This window comes from Suricata suricatta, chromosome 9 (genome assembly GCF_006229205.1).
Source record: "Suricata suricatta isolate VVHF042 chromosome 9, meerkat_22Aug2017_6uvM2_HiC, whole genome shotgun sequence".
In the NCBI taxonomy this organism is placed as follows: Eukaryota; Metazoa; Chordata; class Mammalia; order Carnivora; family Herpestidae; genus Suricata; species Suricata suricatta.
This window is the reverse complement of record NC_043708.1, coordinates 85,573,011-85,581,812: the sequence shown is the minus strand read 5'-3', so window position 1 is coordinate 85,581,812 and position 8,802 is coordinate 85,573,011. Positions and strand designations below refer to the sequence as shown.

Below are 8,802 nucleotides of genomic sequence, written 5' to 3'. Positions count from 1 at the left end.
AAACTCAGATGAGACATTTTTCTTCCTCTTACAAATATGATTATAATCTGTGATCATCAATCACACAATTCCTTTAGCAATCCAAATAGTCCGCACAGGATTTGCATTTAGAGGTGGGAATGACAGAGAAGTGTAATCTGTCACTTAGAGAAGACAGAAGTGATTTAATTTGTAATCAGTATATAAGCAAATCCACTTTATTTATGTTAACTAGCTCACAGAATTTCTTATTAAATTGCTGGATGGGATTTTTTCATAAATAATTATTTTGTAATGTTTATTTATTGTTAAGAGAGGGAGACAGAGGATCCAAAGCAGGGTCTGGAATGACAGCAGAGAGACTGATGCAGGGATCAAACTCACGAACCACGAAATCAAGACGAGCTGAAGTTGGACACATAATACACTATGCTACCTAGGTGCCCCAAGATAATTCTGAATTATATATGTGTATTCCTTCTCTGCTTATCTCTTCTATAACTACATCAAGAAATTATGTTAATTTTTCCAAATTTTGTCCCTACAATCTAAAATTGGGGGCATATGCTTAAGTTTTATTCACAAATGAACAAATATCACTAGAAAATCTTAGAACACAGGAGTGAAACTGACACCTGCCCTTGCACTGCAGTCCTGAAGATCACCACACTGGATGAGGAAGAGGAGCAGCTGTACACTAACTGCCTTGCCCCTCCCCCAGGCCCAGCACAGCACACACCAAGAAGTCTCCCCTGGACCGGTAGTTCCTCCATTGGGAGAAGAGAGCCCAGAGTGAACATCCAGTGCCTTCACCTTGTCCAACCAGGTGAGTTAACCGCAGCACACAAGAAGCTGCATAGCCTAGCCTACTGTGGCAACTGAACAGAACATTTCCATCTGGATAGGGTATCATTCAGTGCATACTTTCCTGAGTCAGGTCCCCAAACAATGGGCCAGTGTAAACCTTGAGGCCCATTCTGCTGCCATGCCAGCACAGAAAAGTATATTTATAGTCCCACATGCAGCTGAAGATAGTACCTAGTCTCTACCATCCAGGAAACCTGACCAGAGAACCAGGAAACCAAGGAGCCTGATCTAGAATCTCACTTGAGCTGGATTTCTGGCTTTTTTCAGTGTCCAAGTGTTCTCAGACCCTGACAGGAAGCCTCATCTGCCCAAGGATGTTACTGACTGGCGTGTCCAGAACTCTAAGCCAAGAGGATGGATAAATTACTGCTTCTTCCTAAGTGAATGTGGAAAAGAAGATTGCCTATTCAAATATGCAGATGCCTACTTTGGGAATAATGGGTCACAAAACAGGTAAACATTACACTATCAAAGAAGACAAAGCTACAATAACTATAAACTGTCAAAGAACTCATAATAATCCTCTTAAGTTTAGTGAACCACACAAAAACACAAACTGAAGGAAACTAGGAAAATAATACATAAGCAAAAGGATGAGATCAATAAATAAAAAAACCCAGAAATCTTAGAGCTAAAAATACAATTGCTGAACTGAAGAATTTGATAGAGTTTCAACATTAGATTCAATAGCACAGAAGAATGAATCGGTGAGCTAGAATACTGGACATTTGAAATTATTCAGTGAGAAGAACAAAAAGGAAAAATGAAAAGGAGTGAGGAAAGCTAACAAGACTATGAGACACAATCAAAGGAAACAAATCCACTTCATGGGAATTCCAGAAACAGAAGAGAAAAAGGGCAGAAAGTAAATGTACAACAATAATGGCTGAAGTCTTGCCAAAAATAGAGATGAATATCCATAAGGCACCAGGCAGATTTCTGAATCCAGACTAGGAGGGAGAAGGGACTGACATATTCAAACTACTGAGAGGAAAACAACAACAACAACAACAACAACAACAACAACAACAAGCCTGTCAGCCAAGAATTCTCTAACTGTAGAAACATTCCTTCAGAAATAAATAAGCAATAATGGGTTTCCTGAGCAAACAAAAGCAGAAGGTATTCATTAGAATCAGACATGGCCCACAAGAAATGAAGGCAGTTCTTTTGAGTTGAAATAAAAGGATGCTAATTAACATCATAAAAGCAGTAGAAGGTCCTGTAGGACTTACTGGCAATAGTATATATCTAGTCAAATTTTGGAATAGTAATGGTGGTGGGTAATTCACTTATTACTCTGCACTAAAAGTTAAAAATTAGTTACGGTTATTTTGTTAATATATTATGGACAAGCAACATAGAAGTATGCAAACTACAGGCTGAGGGGAAGAGAAGTAATAGTTTAAAGTTTTTGGAATGCTATCAAAAGTTATGTTATTATTAGTTAAAATAGGGCATTCAGATTTTATGTAAGCCTTATGTAACAAGGGAAAACCTGTAGTAATCACTCCAAAGTACATGACAAAGAAGTCAAAGCATACTAAGAAAAGACATCAAAAGAAACAAAGAGCCAGGAAAAAAATTAACAAAATGGCAATAAGTCCTTACCTATGAATAATTCCTTTGTATAGAAGAATGTAATTCATTTAAAGATAGAAAATGGTGAAGTAGATTTTTTTAATTCAACAATATAATGTGTACAAGATATATACCTTTGCCTTAAAGACACACATAACTATGATTGAAGGAATGGATACCCTTGTTTTTGATATCAGTCAGCCTAATGATAATTCAAGGCAAACAACTATAACAATTTTTAAAATCTTCATTCATCAGGATTATTATCAAAAACTAGCAAACTGAATTCAAAACATTAAAATCATTCACCATGTTCAAGTGACAGTTATCTGGCAAGGATGCAAATAAATGAATATATGCAAATAAACTAATGTGATACAGCACAATAGAAAAAAATCCTATGATCTTGAGATTAAAAACAGCACTTTATAAAATTCAACATTATAAAAATTGTTAATAAGTTAAGTATAGAAAGAACATACCTCAGTGAAAGACATGCCATATATGACAAGCCCACAGCTAACATCATACTTAATGGTGAAAAGTTGAAAGCTTTTCCAGGCTCAGGAATAAGACCAGGGTGTTTACTTTTACTACTCCTGTTCAGCATAGTACTGGAAAAACAAACAAACAAAGTAAAGACATCAGAATCGGAATAGGGAAGTAAAATTGTCTGTATTTACAGATGGAATAATTTTACATACCCACAAATGTTTAGAGCTAAGTAAATGAAATTAACAAAAGTAAATTTCAAAAATTAAAAAAATAACATACAAAAATTAGTTATGTGTCTATATGCTAACAAATTATTTGAAAAAGAAATCAATCCCATTTACAATAGCATCAAATAACAACAAAATGCTAATAAATGTAACCAAGGAGGTGAAAGAGCTCTACTATAATATGATTTTTAAAAATTGAGAATGACATAAATGGTGAGGTATCTCATGTTCATTGGTTGGAAAAATTAATATTAAAATGTCCATGCTATCCAAAGGCATCTATAGATTTCATTAAATCTTGATCAAGATTCTAATGTATTTTTTAACAAAAGTAAGGGGGGAAACCCTACATCTTGAGACCATAAAACACCTGAAAGCAGGATGCAGCACACTTCCTGATTTCAAGTAATATTATAAAGCTTGAGTAATCAAAACAGTAAGTTACTGGCGTAAAGAAAGACCAACTAAGAGCAACAGAATTGAGAGCCCATCAGTAAACCCATAGATTTATGTTCAACTAATACTTAATAAGGAAGCAAATAATAATGCAGAGAAAATAGTCCCTTCAATAAATGATGCTGGAAAAATTGGATATATAAAAGAATGAAATTAGACCCCCCTCTTAAATCACTCACAAAATAAGTCTTAGCTGATAATTAAAGACTTAAATGTGAGCCCTGAAGCTACAAAAGTTGTAGAAGAAAACATGAAAAAAATCTCCTTGACATGGGTCTTGGCACTGATTCCTTATTTGTGACATCTAAGATACAAGCAAGAGTATCAAATATAAATAAGTAGGACTACATTAAGTTAAAGTTTTTGCACAGCCAGAGAAATGATAAACAAAATGAAAGAAACCTACAGAATGGGAAATATTGCAAATCCTCTTTTTGTTTGTTTGCTTCAGGTGTGTGATTTGGTAATTCATCACTTACATATAACACCCAGTGTTCATCAAAGTGCCCTCCTTAATCCTCATCACCTATTTAACCCATCCTCCCACTCACATCCTCTCCAAGAACCCTCAGGTTGTTCTCTGTAGTTGAGAGAGAAGCAACCCAGGAAACACTCTTTTTTCCAATGTTCAGCTGTTTTGTTACTTAAATTCCACATGAGTGAAATCATGTGATATTTGTCTTTCTCTTTTTTGCCTAGCATAATACATTCTATTTCCATCCATGTTGTTTCAAATGGCAAGATTTCATTATTCTTAATGGCTGAATAATATTCCATTGTATATATACCACTTCTTCTTTATTCATCAATTAACAAACATTTGAGCTCTTTCCATAATCTGGGTCTTGTTGATAATGTTGCTATAAGCGTTGAATCAGTATTTTTGTATCCTTTGGATAAGTACCTAGTAGTGCAATTGCTGAATTGTAAGGCAGTTCTATTTTTAACTTTTTGAGGAACCCCCCCCCATACTGTTTTCCACAGCAGATGCACCAGTTTGCATTCCCCCCTGTTGGGAATGCAGGAGTGTTCCCCTTTCCCCACATCCTCACCAACACCTGTTGTTCCTTGTGTTGTTGACATTAGCCACTCTGACAGGTGTGAGATGATACCTCATTGTAGTTTTGATTTGTATTTCCCCAATGCCAGTGTTTTAGAGCATGTCTTCATGTGTCTTCTGGCCATTTGCGTCTCTTCTTTGGAAAAATGCCTATTCATGTCTTCTGTCAATGTTTTAACTGGATTGATTTTTGGGTGTTTTTTCAAGTTCTTTATATATTTTTAGATTATAACCCTTTATTGGTTACAAATATTTTCTTCCATTCTGTAGATTGTCATTTAGTTTTGTTGATTGTTTCCTTTGCTGTGCAGAAACGTTTTATTTTGATGAAGTCCCAATACTTGAGTTTTGCTTTTGTTTCCTTGCCTCTGGAGACCTGTCCAGTAAGAAGTAGCTACAGCTGATGTCAAAGAGGTTCCTGTCTATGTTCTAAGGGTTTCAGACCTCACATTTAGGTCTTCCATTTTGAAATTATTTTTATGTATGGTGTAAGAAAGTTACCCACGTTTATTCTTCTGCATGTTGTTGTCCAGTTTTCCCAACAAAAAAAGAAGCAAGCACTTTCTCAAAAATGAATGAAATCCTATGGGGGCAACTGAATAGCTCAGTTGGTTAAGCATCTCTTGATTACAGCTTAGGTCATGATCTCACAGTTCATGAGATTCAACCCTGGGTCAGCCTCTGCACTGACAGTACGGAGCCTGCTTAAGAGTCTTTCTCTTCCTCTGCCCCTCCCCTGTTCTCCCTCTTCCTCTTCCTCTCTCTCTCTCAAAATAAACACTTAAAAATAACCTACTTTGATAAATAAACTTTATAAAAAAATAAACCTTAGGGATGCATGGGTAGCTCAGTTGGTTAAGCATCCGACTCTTGACTTCAGCTCAGGTTGTCATTTCAACATTAGTGAGCTAAAGCTCTGCATTCTCTCTGCACTTTCCTTGCTCACATGTATGCACTCACACTGAAATAAAACTTATAAAAGATTAATTGCCCAAACAGGTGTCAGTTCATTTTTTGGTTTTCTATTCTATTCTATTGATTTTATCTATTTTTATGCCATACTGTTTTGATCACTACAGCTTTGTAATATACCTTGCAGTCCAGAATTGTAATGCCTCCAGCCTTATTTTTCTTTTTCAAGTCTGCCTTGGTTATCAGGGTCTTTTGTTGTTCCACACGAATTTCAGTACTATTTATTCTAACTCTGTGAAAAATGCTGTTGCTATTTTTTTTTAGTTTATTTTGAGAGAGAGTGCACTGAGCAAGGAAGGGGTAAAGAGAGAATCCCAGGCAGGCTCCATGCTGTCAACACAGAGACCATGACCTGACCCAAGATCAAGAGTTCCACAGTTAACTGAGTTATCCAGGTGCCCCAAGAATTCTGCTGCTATGTTGACAGGGATTGCATTAAATGTGTATATTGCCTTGGATAATGTAGACATTTTAACAACACTTGTTCTTCAATCCATGAGTGTGGACTGTCTTCCCATTTCTTTATGTTCCCTTTAACTTCTTTCATCAGTGTTTTATAGTTTTCAAAGTTAAAGGTTTTTCACATCTTTGGTTAGTTTAATTCCTAATTATCTTATGGATTTGGTGTAATTGTAAATGATATTTTTCCTTAATATCCCTTTCTGCTGCTTCACTATAGATGTATAGAAATTACAAAAGTTATCTTATTTGAAAAAGATGTTTAAAGTTGAAAAAGTTTAAAAGTAATGAAGTTTTTCTTCTCCCTCCTGGTAAGTATACTATTACGTCATAAAACCATTTGGAAATACTGTCTAAATTTTTGAGGCTCATATATGTGGAGGAAATGAAACCAATATCTACTACGCATCAAAGAATATAAATAAAGAGTGGCTATGATGTGGCCAACTGGAGCTCAACTTCAGTTTAGGAGCAGTAGGACTACTGCCCAATCTAGTTTTGAAGAACAAAAAGCTTCAAGTTCCAGGCAAGCTTATTCAAATCAACCATGGTGTATCCTATTAGACATAAGTTAATTCACCATGGTTAAATGTTGCTCAGTGCCTCTTATGATGGCCTTTTAAGTTATTTAAGTTATCCTATTGTGGTTTTTTTGATAGTGTGTAGGTCTGAATTTACCTAGGTTTTTATTTTCCAATTGCTACTTTAATATTCATTTGCACACAGGAATAACAAGCTTCCTCTAGTGTATAATATCATTGGCTTAATCTCTACACACAACATGATGCAGGATTTTGCAAAAGGGCAGATCTGTAACCTAGTTAGACTAGAAAGGTACAGGTCCATTGTGCCCAGTTATTTGCCACCGCAAAACTTGGATTTTCAGGTGGCAACTTTAAATAGCTATTACTCAGAATTTAAAAATATCTAGAACACCTCCCTAAAATGAACATAATTCTTCCCCAAATCCACTGTATTTTTTTTGCCAAGTTCCATTATCTTTCCTTAAAAGCAGAAATCTTTAATGTCTACTTATTAATGGGTAGAAACTTTGCATGGGCCAAAACTAGACTGTTGTTGCCCTACACCCCATCCCTGCATTGTCTGGCTGCATTCTTGTCCAGCACCAAGCATGGCTCCCCCTGGCTGTTCTGCCTCCTGTCATCACATGGGGGCAGTACTCAGGAGTTCATGGCCATCTCTCCTCACTCATCTATATTGTCTCAGAAGACTCTTTATAGCTTTCACCTCCAAAAATAGCTTCATAAATACCCCCTCCAGAGAATGAGAGATGTGTATTTAACACCCCCTTTTCATTTGGGCTGCTACTGTATATGGGCTTAGTGGCATTCCAAAGCTCCAAGAAAAGAAAAGCTTGGAGATAAGATGGTCCCTTTCATCAGACAGCCATAGTCAAATCTGAGAACTGTTTACCACAGTTACAATTGCTATCATTGTTAGAAGGGGATATCTCCCAGAGCTCCAATAGAAGCAGCTACTGAGATGCCTTCATTTACTCCTCAAACTAAAATAACGCTGGTAATCTGTTGTTGAGATACCTACAACTGTATAGCATTTTGATATTTGCTTGATTTTCCAGCTCTTATAGAACAAAGGATCCAGGTACCTGGATTGGGTCCTCCTTGGTTTAGCTCCTGGTGGACACATGGACTCTTCTTCTCCTCATCCAATCCACCTGCTTCAGGCATCTGTGCTTGTCCGTCACTTTCCCCACAAGCTGTGCTGGAACAGAGCACAAAGAGCTACTTGAAGATGGACTTCTAGCATGGTATAATGAGAACTTTGGTGAACTCTCCCACAAAAACTATGACAATAACTGGCAAAGCCACTAAAAATCAGCCATTTCTGAACTCAATTAATTAAGGATTGAAATGAAATCATATATCCCAGAGGAAATTGTGAACCTCAGTAAAATGGTGAATTTATTTTTTAATTTTATCTTAATTTTTAACTTGAGGTTATTATTTCCCTAACTACCTCAGTTGGGCAGTAGTTATAAAGCCCAACAGCCTCTAAGTTAATGATCTGCTTTGCAACTCCTTTAAATGCAACATCCCCATAGCACAACCGACATTTTGTTCCAACTTAAATCTCTGGGAAATCTCTATTTCAAGAGTTCTGTGTCTATGTGATTTTTATCTCGGGGAGGGGGGAAATCTCTAACCCTAGAACATTACCAAGACAATATAATCTGTTGCCAATATTACACCTGCCTAAGATTGTGATTTTAGTTGTAGAAAATAAGAGCTTAGCCAGGAATTTAAGAGGAAAGTCTAGAAAAATAGAAAGCCAAAGAAACTTAGAGAAGCCTGTGCTTATTCCTCAGGATCTGTATAGTAAAGAAGAAGTTTCTTACATCTGATCTTGAGATTTTATGTAAGGAAGAAATAAAACACGAAAGGGTGAAGACATGCCTATCATATATCCCCTGGAACATGTTGGAAGACATACAGGTAATGAATTTAAGATAATCTTTTGATCAGTTATTGGCTGATGACTAAATTATACTGATCCAGAATTGACCATTAAAAAAGTAAGATTTAAAAATAAGAACTTAGTTCTGTTTCAAGATAGCAATGCACAAGGATCTTGAACTCACCTCCACTCATGGACACACCAAATCTATAGCTACATACATAAAAATTCTCCAATTTGTCCAAAAAGTGGCTTAGGGACTTACATGTC

The 8,802-nt window shown here is 36.2% G+C and overlaps 1 long non-coding RNA gene across 1 annotated transcript; it reads left to right on the top strand.

Annotated features, from left to right (window-relative positions):
• Positions 1 to 728: 728 nt before the first annotated feature.
• LOC115302880 lies at positions 729 to 8,565 on the top strand. The gene is made up of 3 exons (XR_003913682.1): positions 729 to 805; positions 7,697 to 7,885; positions 8,444 to 8,565. It is a non-coding gene; the product is annotated as an uncharacterized LOC115302880 (long non-coding RNA).
• The last annotated feature ends 237 nt before the right edge of the window (positions 8,566 to 8,802 follow it).